The sequence below is a fragment of the Callospermophilus lateralis genome, chromosome 17 (genome assembly GCF_048772815.1).
Source record: "Callospermophilus lateralis isolate mCalLat2 chromosome 17, mCalLat2.hap1, whole genome shotgun sequence".
Taxonomy (NCBI): domain Eukaryota; kingdom Metazoa; phylum Chordata; class Mammalia; order Rodentia; family Sciuridae; genus Callospermophilus; species Callospermophilus lateralis.
In genome coordinates, this window is record NC_135321.1 from 42,940,315 (window position 1) to 42,959,427 (window position 19,113).

The window sequence follows — 19,113 nt, forward strand, 5'->3', positions numbered from 1 at the left end:
GGGGTCACCAAAGGCTGAGAGTGGGGTGGGGCAAGGTACAGGGACAGGTTGACCAGGGGGGTACTAAATTACAGTTAGATAGGATATGAAGTTCCTGCATGCTATTGCACAGTAGGGTGGCTAGAGATAACAATAATGTGCTGTACATTTTCAAAATCTAGGAGAAAGGATTTTGAAAGTTTTCACCACAAAGAAGTAATAAATGTTTGAGGCAATCAGTGTGTTTAACCTGATTTAAACATCGTGTTATGTATACACATATCAAAACATCACATCAATATGTATAAGTTTTTGTTTTTATCTATTAATTAAAAAAATAAATTTTAAAGAAAAGGCATAACTCTGTACCTAATAATGAACTTCTCTGGGGAGCCGTTTCATCTGAAAAGTAAGGGAATCTGACTAAATGGTATCCAAATTTCGGTGAGTCTATAAAGCTGAGTCATGGGTCTTTACAACCTGTGCCTTCCAAATAAAGCTTTGCAAGTCTGTGGCTCAAAATAAGATCACAATATCAGTAATCCTTCATAAACTCCTACAAAGAGAGATTTTCTTTAAAAGGCAAACATTTTTTAAAAACCAAGCAGTAGAAAAGATTAAAATGCAAGTCAACTGATAGCCATTAGTTTATAAGTGCAGTTCACATCTAGACACTTTGAGGGCGCAGGCACCATGCTGGCTACACAGTATATGTGCGAGACATTTTTCTCAAGAATTTTGTAAATATATGCCAGGTGCGGTGGTACACACCTGTAATCCCAGCTGCTCAGGAGGCTGAGGCAGGAGGATCACCAGTTCAAAGCCAGACTCAGCAAAAGAGAGGCATTAAGCAACTCAGTGAGACCCTGTCTCTAAATAAAAAATATAAAAAAGGGCTGAGATGTGGCTCAGTTGTTGAGTGCCCCTGAGTTCAATCCCTGGTACCCCCATCTCTCCCCCCACCCACAAAAAAAAAGAATAGCTTCTAGAGCATTTGGAACATTTTGTAAATATATTTTGGAGTACTTCCTGAGAACCAAGGTAGCAGTTCTGGGAAAGTGTGAGAACAAAGAGAAAAGTGGCATGACTTTCATGAGACACATTGACCTTGCCCTTGTGGGTCAGGGAAGGCCATCTTCTGGACCCTTCTGCAGGTTTGCATTCCCACAGACTCTCTCCTCCATGTCTGATCAAAATGGACTTATCTGAGTTCAAATTTGAGGCTGTAGCTAAAGTTTTAGTATTAACAACCAGTTTTCTAAATATGGATTTTAACTGTTAATTTATGAATCAAAATGTATTTTAGAACTAACATTGGCAATGCAAAGCTTGTTTGGAAACTAGCCATGTAGCACGATGAATTTCCCTTTTATTACACACATGCACACATGTACACATGAACTTTTCATATTAAGCTGATAATACAGACATAAGGACTGAGGAGATGGTGTGGAAATTATCCATGTTCATGTCTGAGAAATGCAGTAAATTTAGCATTTATCACTAGAAGAAAAACATGCATTTTTTTTTACAGTTGAGAGGTTATGGAGAGAAGCGTAACAACTAAAAAAAAAATAAGATTTTGAACAGGTAATTTACATATGTAAGACATTTTTTAAAAGGATTTTTCTCGATTCTTAGAATCTTCCAAGCAACCAAACTGACAAAGAGATTGGTATGAACGCTTCCATACGAACACTGGGAAAAGAATATCCTCAGATTTAACTTCTAAAGCATTTGGAACATTAAAAGCCAAGCTTTTTAAAAACTTATTTAAAATGAAAGTACTCCCTTTTCTCATCATGGACACACATCTCCTGTTTGGATGTCATTTGGGGATTCTAACATAAGGTCCAAACCCATGCAAAGGTGCTGGACCCGAGGTAGAAGAGGTAGGGTCCGGGAGCCACTTGCCTGAGCAGGGCACTGCTTCAAATCAGGTCTTCTGTTACACAGTGAACGTGGAAGTGTGTCAGTTTGCAAAGAAAGAAAATGAAAAATTGCTTTCAAAGGCCTCAAATGGTCCCTGCTTTGAGGCATTGGGAAAAATTGATTTCAGTAATTGAAAGAGAGCTTGGCTGTGCATGAATAAGCAGCTTCGCTGGAGATGCTGCCTGCATGGCCCGCTGACTTCCGCGATATCTGAATTAAGATTGTTCTGTGTCCACGAACAAGACAGGTGGGTTAAAATCTGTGTTTCTTTTTCCATGTGCTTTTAAACATAAGTCTGAAAGTTAGCTATGATAAATGCCGATTGTGTTGAACGCTCATTAAAGGAGGTGGGGATGTGGGTCGGTGGTAAGTACAGAGACTTGGGTTCCATCCCCAGAATCAAAGGAAAAAAAAAAAAAAAAGAATTAAACAAAACAATAAATGTCAATTAAGGTTTTCTGGAAATAATATCAAATTGCTTCCCTGCTATGATGACCATGTGACCATCTCTTGGTTGAATGAAAGATTAACCTTATCTGAATGAAATTCCTTTTTTGTTTGTTTGGTTGGTTGATTGGTTGGTTTTGCTTTGTACTGATAAAAGGAAACATTGTCACAGATGTGACTGTCAACCACAACCACAGCACAGGTAAGCCAAAGTTTTTTTGTTTGAAAAATCTCATTTTTTGATTCTAAATAATGCAATTAATTTCCCTCTCTCTTTGCTCATATACTCATTCATTGACTGCCCCCCCCATCTCTTTCTCTCTCTCCCCACCTAACTCAAAAAAAAAAAAAAAAAAGGCAAAATACTAAGCTTTAATTCACATCCCTAAAGATAGGAAGTAATTTGGGGGTGCTTTTCTTACTTAAAACCCTGCTTCTAAACAAGACCACCTCCAAAATATTCCAAAAACAGCCAAAATAATCCAATTTTTCAATGACCTTGAGAGAAGATCACTGTACTCTATTGTGTTAGAGAGCTTTCCATTATTGTGACAAAACACCTGAGATCATAAGCTTATAATGAGGGAAGGTTTGTGTTGGCTCACAGTTTCAGAGGGTTCAGTATCTGGTTGGCTTATTGCTCTTTGGCCTGTGGTAAGGCACTATATCATGGAGGACTGCAGGAGAAAGTTGCACCTCCTGGTGGCTATGCAGTAAAAAGAAAGAGAAGAAGGGCCAGAGTCCCATGACCCCTTGGAAAGCAGGCCCTGAAGGACCTGACTTCTCCCCACTAGGCCCCACTTCTGTTGCCTTCACCTCCTGATAATGCCAGGGGCTGCAGACCAAGCTTTTAACACACGGAACTTTGGTGGTTGTTCAAAATCCAAACCATAATATCCATTGGAGTTGTTCATTCTAGAATTATAGGATCTTTTTGTTTAATTCATTTTAATCTTTTTGTTTATGATTGACAAGTAAAACTATGGATTTCTGTCTGTACAACTTGTATGTATTTCTGGTGCACAACTAACTTGATGTTTTGAGATACATACTTATTATGGAATTCCTACCTCAAGGTAAACTTAACACATGCGTTACCTCACATCTTTTGAGTGTGTGTGGTACAGAAGATTTAACCCAGGGCACTTCACCACTGAGATCAACCTTCACCTTTTTCTTTGAGACAGGGCTTTGCTAAGTTGCTGAGGCCTCTCTCAAACTTGCAATCTTCCTGCCTCCATCTCCCAAGTCACTGGGATTACAGGTCCAGTCCTAATATATCTTGTGTGTGTGTGTGTGTGTGCGCGCATGTGTGCACATGCATATGTGGTAAAAAAAAACCCTTCAAAATCTACTCTCAGCAATTTTCATATGTACACTATATTCCTGTATTATTAACTAGTATCAAAATGATGTACAGTGAAGCTCTTGACCTTATTCCCCCACCTAACTAAATTTTACATCCTTTGCCCAACATCTCCACAATTCCACCACCCCAAGTCTTTCTATACCTAACTCATTTCACTTAGCATAATATTATCCATGTTGTCACAACCGACAGAATTTTTTTCTTTTTTAAAGACTGAATTGCTTTCCACTGTCTATTTACCACTCTTTATCAATTTTTTTTTGTGGGGGTGGGGTGGTGAGGTGCTGAGGATTAAACCCAGGGTCTTGTGCATGTAAGGCAAGCACACTACCAACTGAGCTATATTATCTCCAGCCTACTTTATCAGTTTATCTGCTGACAGACATGTAAATTGATTCCTTATCTTGGCTATTGTGAATGATGCTGAAACATGGGAGCAGGGCTATCTCTTGAGCATCCTGATTTCTTGGCCTTTGGCATTATACCCAGTCATAGGATTGCTGGATCAAATGGTTGTTCTATTTTTAACTTTTAAGAAACCTCCCTACTGTTTTCCACAAAGCTTCTGCTAATTTACATTCCCACCAACTGTGCACAAGAGTTTCTCTTTCTCCACATCTTTGCAAGCACTTATCTTGTGTCTATTCTATAATAACCATTCTCACAGGTGAAAGTTAATATCTCATTGGGGTTTTAATTTTACACTTTCCCTGATGGTTAATAAGGTTGAGAATTTTTCACATACTCATTATACCATTTGTTTGTCTTCTTTTGAGAAATTTCTACACAGATCCTCTGTTTTCTAATTGGGTTATTTGTTTTCTTGCTATTAAGTTCCCTTACATTTTGGATATTAACCATTTTTTGAGATGTATGGCTTGAAAATGTTTTCTCCCATTATGTAGATCGTCTCTTCACTCTGTTGATTGTTTCCTTAACTGTGCAGAAACTTTCACATTTTATATAATCCCACTTGTCTATTTTTGCTTTTATTTCCTGTGCTGTGGGAAGTCTTAGCCGCAAATCATTGTCCAAATCAATGTCATTGGGCTTTTCCTATTTTCTTTGGGTGGTTTCAGAGTTTTGACTCTCACATTTAAATCTCTTATCTATTTTTTGTGATTATTTTTTTAGATGATATGAGATTTCCATTTCACTCTTTTGCATGTGAATAACCAGTTTTTCCAACACCATTTATAGAGACTGTCCCTTCCCTACTGGAATTTCTGGCATCTTTTTCAAGAATTAATTGACTGTAAGTGTGTGGATTTATTTCTGGGCCCTCTATGCTGTTCCATTGGCCTATATATCTATGGTTATGCCAAGGCATGCTGTTTTGATTATGGTAGCTTCATCATATAATTTGAAGTCAGATACTGTGATGTTTCCAGCTTCATTCCTGTGCTCAAGATCATCTTGGCTATTTTTTTTTCCTATAGAGAAGTGATAAACATTTACAGATAATGGAACTGGTATATTCCCCTTAATCTCTCTCTCTCTCTCTCTCTCTCTCTCTCTCTCTCTCTCTCTCTCTCTATCTATCTATCTATCTCTCTCTTCCTAAGAATTGCTTCTATTTTTGTTTAGTTCTCTGATTCTGGGGTAATTAAATCCATTCCTAATATTTGCATGATTAGGTCTCTCCTTCCTCTTCCCACTCAAGGTTTCACTCTGCACCATGAGAAGTCTCACAGGCATGTGTATGGACATGTCAGTCCAAGGTCCACACACACACACACAATTGCTAGGAGCTGGCCACTGGCCATCACTAGTACCTAAGTCTGCAGATGTTAGCAATTTTGTTCCCATGGGGAAAGGTTTGTAAAAGTAAAGGCTGCCCAAGCCCTGACAGCAGAGAGTGCCGGAGTCCCAGTTATGGGCAGTGTGGTCTACAGGACCTGTTCAGTGGGGAGGGTGGTGCACCCAGAAGAGGGTCGGAGCCATCTTGAACAGGAGCCCCGAAAAAGGTCCCCACTGCCAGGCTTGATGGACACATTGCTGCTGCTCTCAACCTCCACTAATCTGCACAATAGGCACCAGTGAGCAGCAGAACCCAGCTTCCCTTAAAAAAGCAAAACCTTAATCCAAAGTCATTAACTCTGTGGCGATTTCCATCACATACTATCAAACATCCCATGGTCTGCATGGCCTCAGGATTCATTTTAACCATATTCAGGTGAGATTCACACAGATCTTCATCTTCATCCTCATATAATTCATTTCCTCTGGAATCCTCTCATCCTTTTCTCCTTTCTCAAGAAGAATGTCATTCTTCAATGTGGGGGCAGCACAGAGACCACTGATGACATGCAAAATGGCTTTAGTTGATACATTGAATGGACTTTTCTGAAAGTTAAATAGAGAATTTTAAGTACTTTATAAAAATGTAAGTAGCAGAGCAAATCTATGATGTCATTACATAGAGTGATGCTCAGTGAAAATCTGAGTTGTGTATGAGTGTGTGTGTGTGTATGTGTGTGTGTGTGTGTGTGTGTGTGTGTGTGTGGTCACATGTTAATGACAGAGATACATTTTGAGAGCCACATCATTCAGTGACCTCATCTTTCAGCAAACACCATGGGGTTTACTTACCCAAACCTAGAGAGTATAGAACAATCTCTAGACCTGGGCTTTTTTTTTTTTTTTTTTTTTTTTTTGTACTAGGGATTGGATCCAAGGGTACTTAACAACTGAGCCACATCCCCAGCCCCTTTTTTAATTATTTTATTTAGAGACAGGGTCTCTCTGAGTTACTTAGGGCCTCCCTAAATTGCTGAGGCTGGCTTTGAACTCACAATCTCCTGCCTCAGCCTCCCAAGCCACTGGATTATAAGTGTGCGTCACTGTGCCTGGCTAGACATGGATCCTTGATGGAGTCAAGAGATTCATGGGTCCATGAGTCCACAAGAAGCATGAAGCTTCTACAGAAAGAAGTTGGCAAATGGCTTGACAATGAACCTTTTTTAATAAATAGAAGCAGTACACTTTAATATAATAAGAAAATAAGTACAAGATAGTAAATACATAAACCAGTAACATAGTCATTTAATTATTAATTACCAATTATTTTGCACCATATGTAACCATATATACCATATGGCTGGCAGCACAGGAGGTTCATTTACACTGCAACACCACCAACATGTGAATAATGTATTGCAGCAGAGTGTTATGACAACTATGAGGTTATGGGGAAATGAGAATTTCTCAGCTCCTTTATAATCTTATGAGACCATCATTATACCCATGGCCTACTGTTGAGCAAAACATCACTGCAGTGGCTCAGGAGGCTGATGCAGGAAGATCACCAGTACAAAGCCAGCCTCAGCAAAAGCAAGGCACTAAGCAACTCAGTGAGACCCTGTCTCTAAATAAAATACAAAATAGGGCTGGGGATGTGGCTCAGTGGTCAAGTGCCCCTGAGTTCAATCCCGGTACCAACCCCCAAAATGAAACATCATTGCATAGAGCATAATTATGCTCTATGACCTATGATAAATGAACATGATATATACATACATACACACACACACACACACACACACACACACACACACACACATATATACATATACACATATATATATATGATGTGTATGACAGTAAGGAGTTGGCAACTTAGAAATGGCAAAAAATGATGAAGACGGCAAAAAAATGATGTTTGGGGAATGCTATTGATCAAATTGAGGGGAAACTACCCACTCCTTGTCCTGGCTCTTCTACTTCTCATCTGTACAAGCCTGGCCCCTAGGAAATCAATCTTCTTCAGCTCCCTATCCCACAGAGGCAGTAGGAAGACTGAATGGAAAATGTATGTGACCACTACAGTGTGGGTCTCTGCAAATGGACTTCCCTTCTGTAATCCCAGGCCTTGCATTTTCTAAAATCTGGCTCCCTCAACTAGGCCTTTCTGTTCAGTAACTTCAGTAACTTCTTTCCCTATTCAGTGCTATTGGCACATTTTCTGCCTCTTACTTGGTTGCAATCCAGAGCCCTAGAAATGAGTCTTCCATTTTTATTTTAGTCAGCTCAGGCCACCATAACAAGCTATCACAGACCAGGTAGTGTAAACAAGGGACATGCATTTCTCACAGCTCTGGAGCCTGGAAACCCAAGGTCAAGGTGCCGGCAGGGTTGGTCTCTGGTGAAGCCTCTCCCTCTGGCTTGCAGACAGCACCTTCTCAGTGTCCTCACATGAACTTTCCTCTGTGCTAGTGCAGGGGAGCATGAGGCACTCCCATGTCTCTTCTTCTAATGAGAAGATCAGCCCTTTTGGATTAGGGACTCACCCTTATAATGTCATTTAACCCTAATTATCCCTCTAAAGGCCCTGATTTCCAAATGCAGTCACCTTGGTGATAAGGCTTTCTACATATAAACTTTGTGAGTGCACTTTTGCATCCATAATGCTTAGTGTGCTCTTATCTTCTCATTACTGTACCAGCCAAACTAATGAAGGAATGGTTATCCGCTAATGATTTTCAAACAGAGGTTGAATCACTTGTAACACTTTTGTAAGTTACAGAATCCAGGACCCACTCCAGATCTACTGAACTACAAAACTTGGAGGATGGTGCCCCAGAACCTATGGGACACCTGTGCAGCTGCTTCTGATGCCCCAGCCTGGCTTCCTGCCTTCATCTCCCACCCCCACTCCTAACTACCCACCTTCTCCCCACTCTCTGATTTTCCTCCTTACTAATCAGCTGCAGCAGTTCTTTCAAAAATCACCCTATGATTTCATGATTGCAAAATTGTGTGGTATTTCTTCAATCTCTGTTCCCTTTAATGTGTCTGCAACGGTTGTACCCCAGGGTACCCAGATTTCATAAAATTCTCTTTTTGTTCTCCATGGCATTGTGCCCACATGAATTACATCTCTAATTCAAGTATTTACCCCTTCCCGAAAGGCACTGTCCTAGCCATTTTTTTCCCTTCTTTCTCCCAGAGCATCTAATTCATTCCAATAACCTCAAACACTGCTTTTTATGAAAATAATCCTGAAATCTTTAGATCACTCTATGAGCACCTTTTTTCATTGATCTTCTCCTCCAGATACATGTCTTCTTAGTAGTGTCTCATTTATTCCTCAAACTCAACATATTCATTTTTTTTTCATCAAATATTAAGGAACAACCATGTGCCAGGACCTGTTTCTGGGAATGGGGACAAGAGCCAGACATAGTGTCACCCTTCCAGAGGTCTGCAGTTTCATAAAGAAATGTCATCTAGCAACTGTAATGCGTCCCATAAAAACTTTAAAAAAATATATATCTCCAATGCCATGAGGTGGGAAGTTCAGGGTACAAAGAGGCAGAGCCAAAAGAGACCTGGCAAGCAGGTGAGGCTTCTGGAGAGACTAGTATCTAAGTTCAGTCCTAAAACATGAGTAAGAGTAAATGATGAAAAGAGGAAAGACAAGAATTTATCATAGTAATCATTTATCAATTCTGGGTGAATCAACACCAGCTTTCCTTTCTATCATCCTCCCAACTGGCCTTACAAAGCTCCTTGGATACAGGCTGAGGGGACACTTCCAGAAGCCTGGGGCACAAGCCTCCCATTCTCCAGAATAGCAGAACCAGGAGAATGTTTGGGCACATGATTTAGGTATGAACAGTGAAATGATCTTTCCCAAGAGTTTGGAATTTTGAGCTTTTGAGCAGAGCAAGAATAAAGGACAAGTATTTTCTTTTCACAGGCCAAAAAAAAAAAAAAATGTAGGCACCCAAAGAGGTAGATTCTAAAGAGAACCACAGTGGAAAATAGAAGCAAGTGTGTCAAGGTGGGACGTGTTATAGTTAAGATCTTTGGGTCTGAGGTGATGCAAACTTGACTTTGAGACTCTGCACTTCTCCTGAACTTCATGACCTTGGGCAATTTCCTTGGTTTCCCAAATTATGAGATACAATAACAATCACAGTTTTATCATTGGGTTCCCTCAAGGGTGACATGAGCTGTCTCATGTAGAAGGCTCAGCACAGTACCTGGCATAGATAGATGATGTTGGACCAAGCAGTTGGCAGGACGGGGTACTGCAAAAGGTCAAGGAAGGCAAGGATGGAGTGTGTCACCCAGAGTCACACAATAGAGAAGGCCCTGGAGCCTGAAGAGAGCAGTTTACAGGAAAAGAGAAGGATGGAAACAAAATGCAATGGATGGGAAAGGATGGCACATGGAAATGAGAGATGAGTGAAGCTGAGAATTTAAGCTTCACTTAGGGAAGTAGATTTAATGATTGATCTCTGTGTGTAACACAGAGGTACCTATGGAGTTCCCATCTCCAAGATGGGAGATACATAGCATGCTTAAAAGCTAATGGAAAGAGGGCTGGGCATATAGCCCAGTTGGTAGAGTGCTTGACTTGCATGCACAAGGCCCTGGGTTCAATCCTCAGCACCACAAAAAAAAAAAAAAAAAAAAAAAAAGAGATAACATTAAGTGAAAAATTAAGACATAGAAAATGGGGCATTGTAGTAATCCCAGCGACTCAGAATCCTGAGGCAGGAGGATCGTAAGTTCAAAGCCAGCCTCAGCAAAAGTGGGGTGCTAAGCAACTCAGTGAGACCCTATCTTTAAATAAAAAATAGGGCTAGGAATGAGGCTCAATTCCCAGTACCCACCTACCCCCCAAAAGAAAAGAAAATGGTATAATCAATTGTATCCATGGATCTGAAAGTGTAATCTGCACATTCCTAGAGGTCTCTGAGATCAAAACTTATTCTCACAGTCATAAAAAGATATTATTGTCTTTTTTTTTCTGTATGACATGTTGTTGTCATTGCAGAAACAATGGTGTGTAAAACGGCTGGTGCTTTGGCACAAATCAAAGCAGAGGCAGGAAATCTACCCCCATCAACACTTGCCACAGTATCAATGCCAGTTCCACTTAAGAATGGCCTTCATGAAGCACAAAAAGTATGAATTTTATTAAATTTCAAGCCATGAACCCACATCTTTAATACCCTATGTGGAAAAATCACATAAAATACTTCTTTTTCATACCCAAAGTGATGGCTTTTTTCACACCACATTGTGAGCTGAGCCAATCCCCTCTTTTGTGGAATTCAATTTTTACTTTAAAAATTAGATGACGAACTATAGCTATTCAAACTGAATATTTAAAAAGCATTTTCTAGGAAATGAACAAACCAAGTCTGTCATTACCAAAAAAAAAAAAAAAAAAAAAAAAAAAAAACTGACAGAATTTATTTCCAATAATAATATTCAAGCTGGGAACCATGACGCATACCTGTAATCCCACAATTTAGGAGCTAAGGCAGGAGGATTACAAGTTGGTAAGAACTTAGACTTAGTGAGACCCTGTCTCAAAATAAAAAATACAATTGGTTGGGGAATGTAGCTGAGTGGTAAAGAGGCCCTAGGTTCAATCCCTAGTACCAATAATAATAATAATAATGATAACAATAAAAATAGTATTAATAAAACTTTCAAGCAAAAAGTATAATTTTGGAAACTTTGTATCAGCTCTCTCAATGTTTAAAATCCTTTTTGATGTTATTAGTGGTGATATTAATGAATGTGATATTTTTAATACTGTAAAATAAAATGTACCAAAATTCAGAAGATATGTACAATTCAGTGACTCAACGTTTTCAAATGACCATGCATAATGTTAAAAATTACATCTTAGTAAAGCATCAAAATGCAAAACAAATGAATGGTTTTAAAGTAACAAAGAATGAAACAGTCATCAATGCATCTTCAGATCCAACATTATAGCTAGCATTTAAGAAACTATTATTGAGTTTTAGTGTGATATCAAAGAAAATATCCACGATTATCTGAATATATTATTAAAATAGTCCTCTCTAAAAATGTCAGTGAGGCAGGATTCTCTCTCCATACTTCAACCAAATAACCATTTCCCAGTAGATTCTATGCAGATGTAGACATAAAAATCCAGTTGTTATCTTTTAAACCATACTTGAAGAGATTTGCAAAATTATAAAACAATGCTTTCTTCTCACTTGTTGTTTTTATTAGGAAAATGTTTTTATTTTCATTTTAATTTAATTACTACATGTTGGATTTATTATTGTCGTTTTAATATTGTTATTGAATTTCTCTAATTCTATGTTCCAGCTGTTAAGATGCTAAGTGTCAACACATACAGTTTACATTAACAAAAAGCTCATTGGGGTGCCTGGTCGTTTTCAGCTCTGTAGGATTCCTCCATCAGAAAAATTTGAGGATAACTGGATTAGAGAATGGCATTTGAGGAGCAGGCAAGTGTAGACCCGGAACAGAATGGAAGGGATCCCCCTACAGGAAATAGAAGGAGAAGGGGATTTGGCAAATGCCAAGATATTTTTAGGTTGATGGCAAGAATTTGAAGAATGTCCATTGGAAAGCTTGTTTTACTGCAATGTAGAAGTGAGCAAAGTGGGAAATGAAGAGGATGTCTGGAGTTTGAGTAGCCCATGGAGCAGCTCTGGAGGCCAAGAGAACCACCTGGCCAGAGCTTGCAGAGAGCACCTGGGGACGCAGGATGGGTGAGTACAGTGGTTCCCACTCTGGCTAACACATGTAATGTCTTGCTGTAGGTAAAACAGGGATGAAACATTGAATGATTAAGCTAGTTTATTTCTAGATGCTACAAAATGTCCTAAAATATTGCATTAGTTGCTTGGTTCACTCTATATTCTAATTTTATGAGTACACAATTTTTAAATTCAGCTTCTGATACTAATTTTGAAATCTAACTCTAGAAATCTGGGCAACTGTCAACTTTGCCATCTTATTTCAGCTTCACAAGGCAAAACAACAACTTTCCCAAGGGAAATAGTTAAATGGGTTTCTCACATTTTCTTTTTGAAAGGTAAGCTGTGGCTTGTTTACCCAATGGATTACACAGTAAGGAGCTTATGCAACCAAACAATTAAAGTTCAGCTTCCTTGTCTGAAGTGAACAAATTCAGTTATTAAGGCTAAATCTTCAGAACCCCAGTTCTAGGATTGGCTCTTGTCTGCTACTATATCATTCTGACAGAAAACTAAAGGTGAGAACTCTGGCTTAGCGACCATGAGAGCACTTGTTCCCCTTCACCAAAATGAAAGTCTCGGAGGGTGGCACAACACTGAAGTGTCTGATGAGCTGTGTCGCCATGCTGGACTGCTTTGGAATTAATGGTCTCAGCTAAGGCCGAGATCTGTCTGCCCCTCTGACATCTCATGGGCCACCAGCCACTGGGAGTAGCAGTTTTTCAACTCAAAATGTTGGACAAGATGAGAAGGCCAATATGAAGTATGCAGACTTATTCCAGGAAATCATCAATGTAATATGCTATGTGTGATGTTGGTGCTATGAAAACACAGTAGAGACCTTTTGTTTATCTTGTACAGCAATCCCTCATTAAAAGTAGAATTATTAGTAATAAAAATAAGAATCACGCTGCTCTTAAAGTGATTCTTTTATCTGTCCCTTTGGGTGAGGATAAAGATTTGTGCACAGAAAACAATTTCAACAAAAATATAAAGTATAATGAGTGAATCTATAAGCATTTTAAATATTGTTACAATGTTCTAATATACTAACCACTCTCAGATATCACCATAATCCTGATGTTGTCAATTGCTGGTGATAAAATCCTTTGATTCTTATAACTCTTTACTTGGGAGGAATAAAAAGGGAACTTAATATTTACATGCTCAGAAACTGGGGAGGTAAGAAGCTATTTAGAAGAGTGTTATGGGAGGAAAGAGAAATGGCACCTAAATAAAATATATTAAAAAAAAAGATTTTATGGAGAAATGAAACACTGAATTTTAAAGGACAGGGAGGAGAGTTCGGGAACCCCAGGACTCCTGTTGGAAAAAAATCTCCATATTATGTCCCCATCCAACCCCCCCAAAATTCATATGTTAAGAAGAGAACATTAGGATATATACCAAGAGATTGGGGAAATGAGGGCACAGAGAGAAAAGGTTGTGCAAGAAGATACCACCTACGAGCCAAGGAGAGATTTCTCAGGAAAACCAAACTCTCATCTTCATCTTGAACTTAAAACCTCCAGAGCTATGGAAATAAATTAGTTTTTGTTGTTTAAGTCACTCAGTCTGTGGCATTTTGTTATGGAAGCCAGAGAAGACTAATACCGTTCCATGTGAATAAGAGAAAAGTTGAGGTCAGGGATGGTGGGGGAGAGGAGCTTGGAGAGATGCCTGCAGCCAATCATGAGGGCTCTGTTAGTGTCCACAGTTTGAGCTCCACCTGGAAAACAGGAGAGCCCTGGAAGGATGTAAAGAGGGACAATCAGAGAATGGGTTTCAGGTTTGTAAGGGGGAAGCTCGCTGGAGGGGGCACAGCTGTGAGTGGGAGACTCTCCAGGAAGCTAATAATGCAGATGTCAATCACTGAGGTTCTGAACTGAGAAGGTGGGGCGGATGCCAGAGAGGATTATGAGGTTACAGTGATAGAACTGAATGATTGGGAGTGTGAGTTGTCAGAAGTCAGGGAGGAGCCCAGTTTCTAACTTGGGGAGCTGGGTGAGTGGAAATGGCATTTGGTATGGACGGGAAAATATGAAATTCTATGGTGGATATATGCATTTTACAGGCTCTGGGTGGAAGGGGAAGCAGTAGTGAGCTAATGAGCGTGCTCAAAGGAAGGCCTCTTTTTTTCAGAACGGAGGAAGAAGCATGGGGGTGGGCGGGGTGTGGCTCTGTAGTGCAATGCTTGCTTGGCATGTGCAAGGCCCTGGGTTCCATCCCCAGCAGAGGAAAAGAAGAAAATAAGGGAGGTGCATGTGCAAACCCCAAGCTGGGGTCTGAGGCCGGAGGTGGAAGGATGGGATATTGGAAGATACAAAGGGACATTTGCTGTTTTTCAGTTGCCTGCATCAAACCTTCTTCGGAGTTGCTCCCAGGGTCCTTTTGGAGAGGCAGCTTGCAAAAGTGATGGAAAGCAGGGACTCCGGAGTCTGACCCTCATTGTTTGAACCCAGCTTTTTACCAGACTTAAGAGTGTGACCTCCAACAGAGTAAGTCAGCTATCTATGCCTCTGCCTCCTTGTATATAAAAAGAGACAATAGCATCTCCTTTCGAGTCTGTGGGAAGGACTAATTGTGTTAGCTGCACTCTTGGCCCTGCCACTCCCCTTGGAGTGTGGCCTCAGGAGTAACTCCTTGTGGCTCTCCCCTTCTATGGAAGCCACCTCTCTCCCTGAAGGCTCACTCCTGGGATTTTCCACCTTGATGCAGAGAAGCCAGAAGAGGGGCCATCGGCCTCAGCACTGAGGTGCAGGTCCTGCCCCCGGCTTCTGGAGGTGTTTGGTGGCACCATCTGCAAGCTTGCTTCCCAGCCTGCCCTCAATTCTTTGAGTCTCAATATTCTTTTGATAAATTCTCCTTTGCTTTTGGAAGCCAGAATCATTTTCTGTTCCAGCTAGGAGTCTCTCTGATGGAGAAAGAGGGACAGAGATGATTCTGGACCTATCTAGGATTGCTAAGTGACAATGAAGAGCAAGTCTACTTTAGAAATGTCACCTCTGGAAAGTTACCAGTCCTCCATGGTGTTATTTTTTTCCCCAAAAGTACTCAGTGGCTTCAGTGGAAATGTAAGAATCGTGCAAATGTCATTTATTATCATCTCCAAAGCAGTCCGGAACCAGTGAAGAGATGACACAGTGATCAGGGTCTGGGTTTGTGTGTGTGTAAAAAATTGCAACACATTTTTCACTAATCCATAAAAAAAAAAAAGGCTTTTGGTTTTATTTCTTTAATATTGCTCCTGCCTTAAAAGTCTAAAATGCCACCTTGGAATTATCTGTAACCACTTGAAGTTTATAAAATGCTATCATTAATGTTAATAGTTGGCATTTACCTAACTCTTTTGTTCAAAGCACTATATCATTAAGTGTTTACCTAAGCTAGGAAAGATTTATCTTGTCATTATATAAAGGAGTGTAAGGAGAATTTTTCCAAAATTTGGCATGGATATATTTCATTTATAATCAAATGCCTTTTTTTATCATGAGCGTCAGCATCATCATTAGATTTATTAATTATGTTTGTAAAATGCTCCTGCTAATACTACCTTATTTGAGCCAAAATCACTTTTTTTCCCCAACTGCACATACTTTCTAGTCTTTGCAATGTGTCTTGGATCTGTGGTAGGTGCTAGGGATATAGCTATTAATTACTAAGACTAATTAACTACTACGATTACTAAGGGGGCATCCCCTATTCTCAATACCCTTACAAGCTAGCAATGGAGTTAGACAAGTAAACTAATGAGTGCAGCATCCTGGGAATAATTCTATGCTGGAATTTGGGAACCAGAGAAGCAGACAGGTGGTCTAAAACCAGAATGGGGTAAGGAGGGAATCACAAATTTCCTATAGATTTGAAAAAACACTGTACAGAAATAATTGCCTATTCCTATGAAAATGGGGCTCAGAGTGGTCCAGGGCTCCCCAGTCAATAATAGCTAAGGAATGGATCAAGATGGCCATGTCCTACCCCTCTCCTTCCACCATACAATGATGTGCCACAAAGATCATTACTGTCATTTCACCAACGGTGACATCACGACTGTATGAGATTTAATAGGAAATAACCATTATGTACAACTGTAATACACCAATCAAAAATATGGAAAAGAGATTTAATAGAATAGGGACACCCCATGACTTTACTTCAGACTTGACCCCTCCCAGATCCTGTGAACTCAGATCGGCTTTTCTGATTGTATAAATGTGGGGAAATGAAAAAAAGAACAACAACAGAGGTTAAAGAGAAGGATGGGTAATCATTTAGGAAAGAAGCAAGAGAAAGTTCTGTCTGTATTATTAGAAGAATCATCAGAGGATCTTCCTGTTGCAGATAAGTTATATTTTTCAGAGGCTCACAGACAATGACCACTTCCACTCTTCATAAAATGTTCTGTTTCTAGCACTGTTCGAAAAGCATTTTTTAAACCATCTAGTTTTTTGGTCTAACTTCTTATGATCTGTCCTTGAAACTGGGAATCTCTTTGTTAGTTTGTTAAAACATGAGGATTCTGAACCTTTCTGCAATGATCACTCTGGATGGTAAGGAACACCAAGATGATGGTGTTGCTCTTACTATGTTCAAATATAACTTAAATTTGGAACAATTACTACTACATTTCAATGATTGCTCATTTCAAACATTTTGATCTAGCCCCCAAGTTTCCAAATTTCTTTGCTTCCTAGAGAACTGATTTTTTCCACTGTGGATGTCTAAGCAGCCTTTAAAACACCCCACCAAACTCCAAATGGTCATATTAGCTGGGTAAGAGATAAGGGTTAAGAAAGGTATCCAGGCATCCAACCACATTACTGCCATTTTGTACAAGCTTCAGATGAAATACAGTCCCTCAATAAAGTCCTTCTGTTTCTCTTTCCCTCCCTCTCTTTTCCTCTCCCTATTTGCTGGAGAGGGGAACCCTAAACCCTGTGGAGCCTCGCCAGCAACACCAAAAGAATCTCTTGACTATTTTCCCAGGGAATTCCTGCCTTAAATGTCAGCCGAGTACAACTCCCCAGCCAAAGCAGAGTCTGCCTGAATCTGAATCAAGGCAAATGTGCCTGTTATGCCCAATGAGAAAACCTGGCTCCATCCATGGGCCATGGGGGTGCAGAGAGAAACTGATTTCTTTGAAAGTTTCAACATCCATTGGAGAGGCAGGTTTTCTCAGAGTCACCTCATTGAGGAAGAGGAGGCTACATCAAGCATTCTCATACCTTGCTGGTGTTCAATTGCTTTTTTTTTTAATTTTATTCCTTTGGTGAGGGATATATCTGGAAACCACCCTGAATTATAAACATAAGGTAATGCATCTTTGAAAAGGAAACAAAGCTTCATTAAGCCCTTTGTTGTGGAGGCTTGGGCTGCTACTGCTGTTGTTGTTCTGTTTATTTGTTTGTTTTTAATGAACATACTGATCTATCAGTGCTCTGGGGGAAATTCATGATGCTGAGATTCATGAAAAGCAAAATAAGATTTATGAGTTGGGATTGGATGTGCCCACCAGCCTGGAGACACTTCCCGTCTGGTACCGAGGCATTGTTGGCATTTTTAGTGCCTTTGTTTCAGTCTTCAATCTCTGAACACATGAAGAAATATTAAAAAGTTCTCAGGGCAAGGGTAGGGAAAAACAGTCCACAAATCTCAAAGATATACATCAGCTCCAAAGCAAAACAGTATGGCGTAGAAGATTAAAAATTCAGAAACAGAGCACATTGAACAGCTAGTTCTGGCTAGGTACTCTTGGCATTTTCCAGTTACTTCATGAGGCTCTTGGACTAAAAATCCATATGGTCATTGGGTGTGGAAGACCAACTTCAGATTAATGTACCCCATAACTATCATTCACCCCACCTCAGACAATCACAGCATTCTACAGTAAGAAAATCGGGTTTTAATTATAAATCATTATTTCATTTTTAAATGAATTAAGCCTTTTTAAAGTTATCAGAGGGGGAAAAAAATTGATTCTGACTCTCATTTGGGTGGAGGCCCAGTTCCAGGCAGTTCAACTTGGAAGCTATTACTTACGTTCACCAGGGCGCAACCTCACACTGCCCCACCAGCAACCCGAGCACCTATAACTTCTTTCTTCCACCCTCCATACGTCACCACAACGGTTCTGTTGGAAATTACTGCCCCTCGTCAGAAGGAAAGCCAGGCAAGTAGCTGGTTATTGCACAGAGCTGAGAGGGAAGAGTGGGCACTCCATCTCAACTACAAAAAGGTGAATCAGCAATGCAATACTGACACAAAGCACATCCAGGAGGTGAAGAGTTAACCTCTGAAAGATTGTATGCCCCACTCTGCTGAGAGTACCAATAAGTGTATGAGTTGGTGCCAATTAGGGTGGCCCTTTCCTTGATGGGAACAGTCATCCCTTAAGAACTGGACTGTCAACATATTGGCCAGCCAGAAAAAAAAAAAAAATGAAAAAGTCTGAGAAACCGTGGTAACCAAGTTTTGCTGGCACTTTTTAAAGGGGTAACTGGAGCTGCCATGGCCCTGTGGAGAATACCAATGAGCCTAGGGCATCCTGCAAAGAGAGGGCCTGAAGAATGTCCCTCCGCTCAGCAGCTAAGGAGGAGCGCTCCTCGTGGATTCCTGTAGGCCTGACCACAGGATTCACTCAAAAGAAGCACTTAAACACTGCTGTGCGGTTCCTTGGGTTCAAAGACCCCACAAACACTCCTGACTTCTTCTTCTTCTTAGGTTAAGGCAATTACATTTAGCACAACTGCCTGCAAAGTCAATTTTTTAAATTTTTTTTAAAAAAATAAAATTTAAAAAATTGGGCACCATTTTAAAATCTTGTTCTTAAATCTAAATGGTAAAAAGTTTTAAGGTTCAATAGGAAACGTTTCAAGTGTTCTT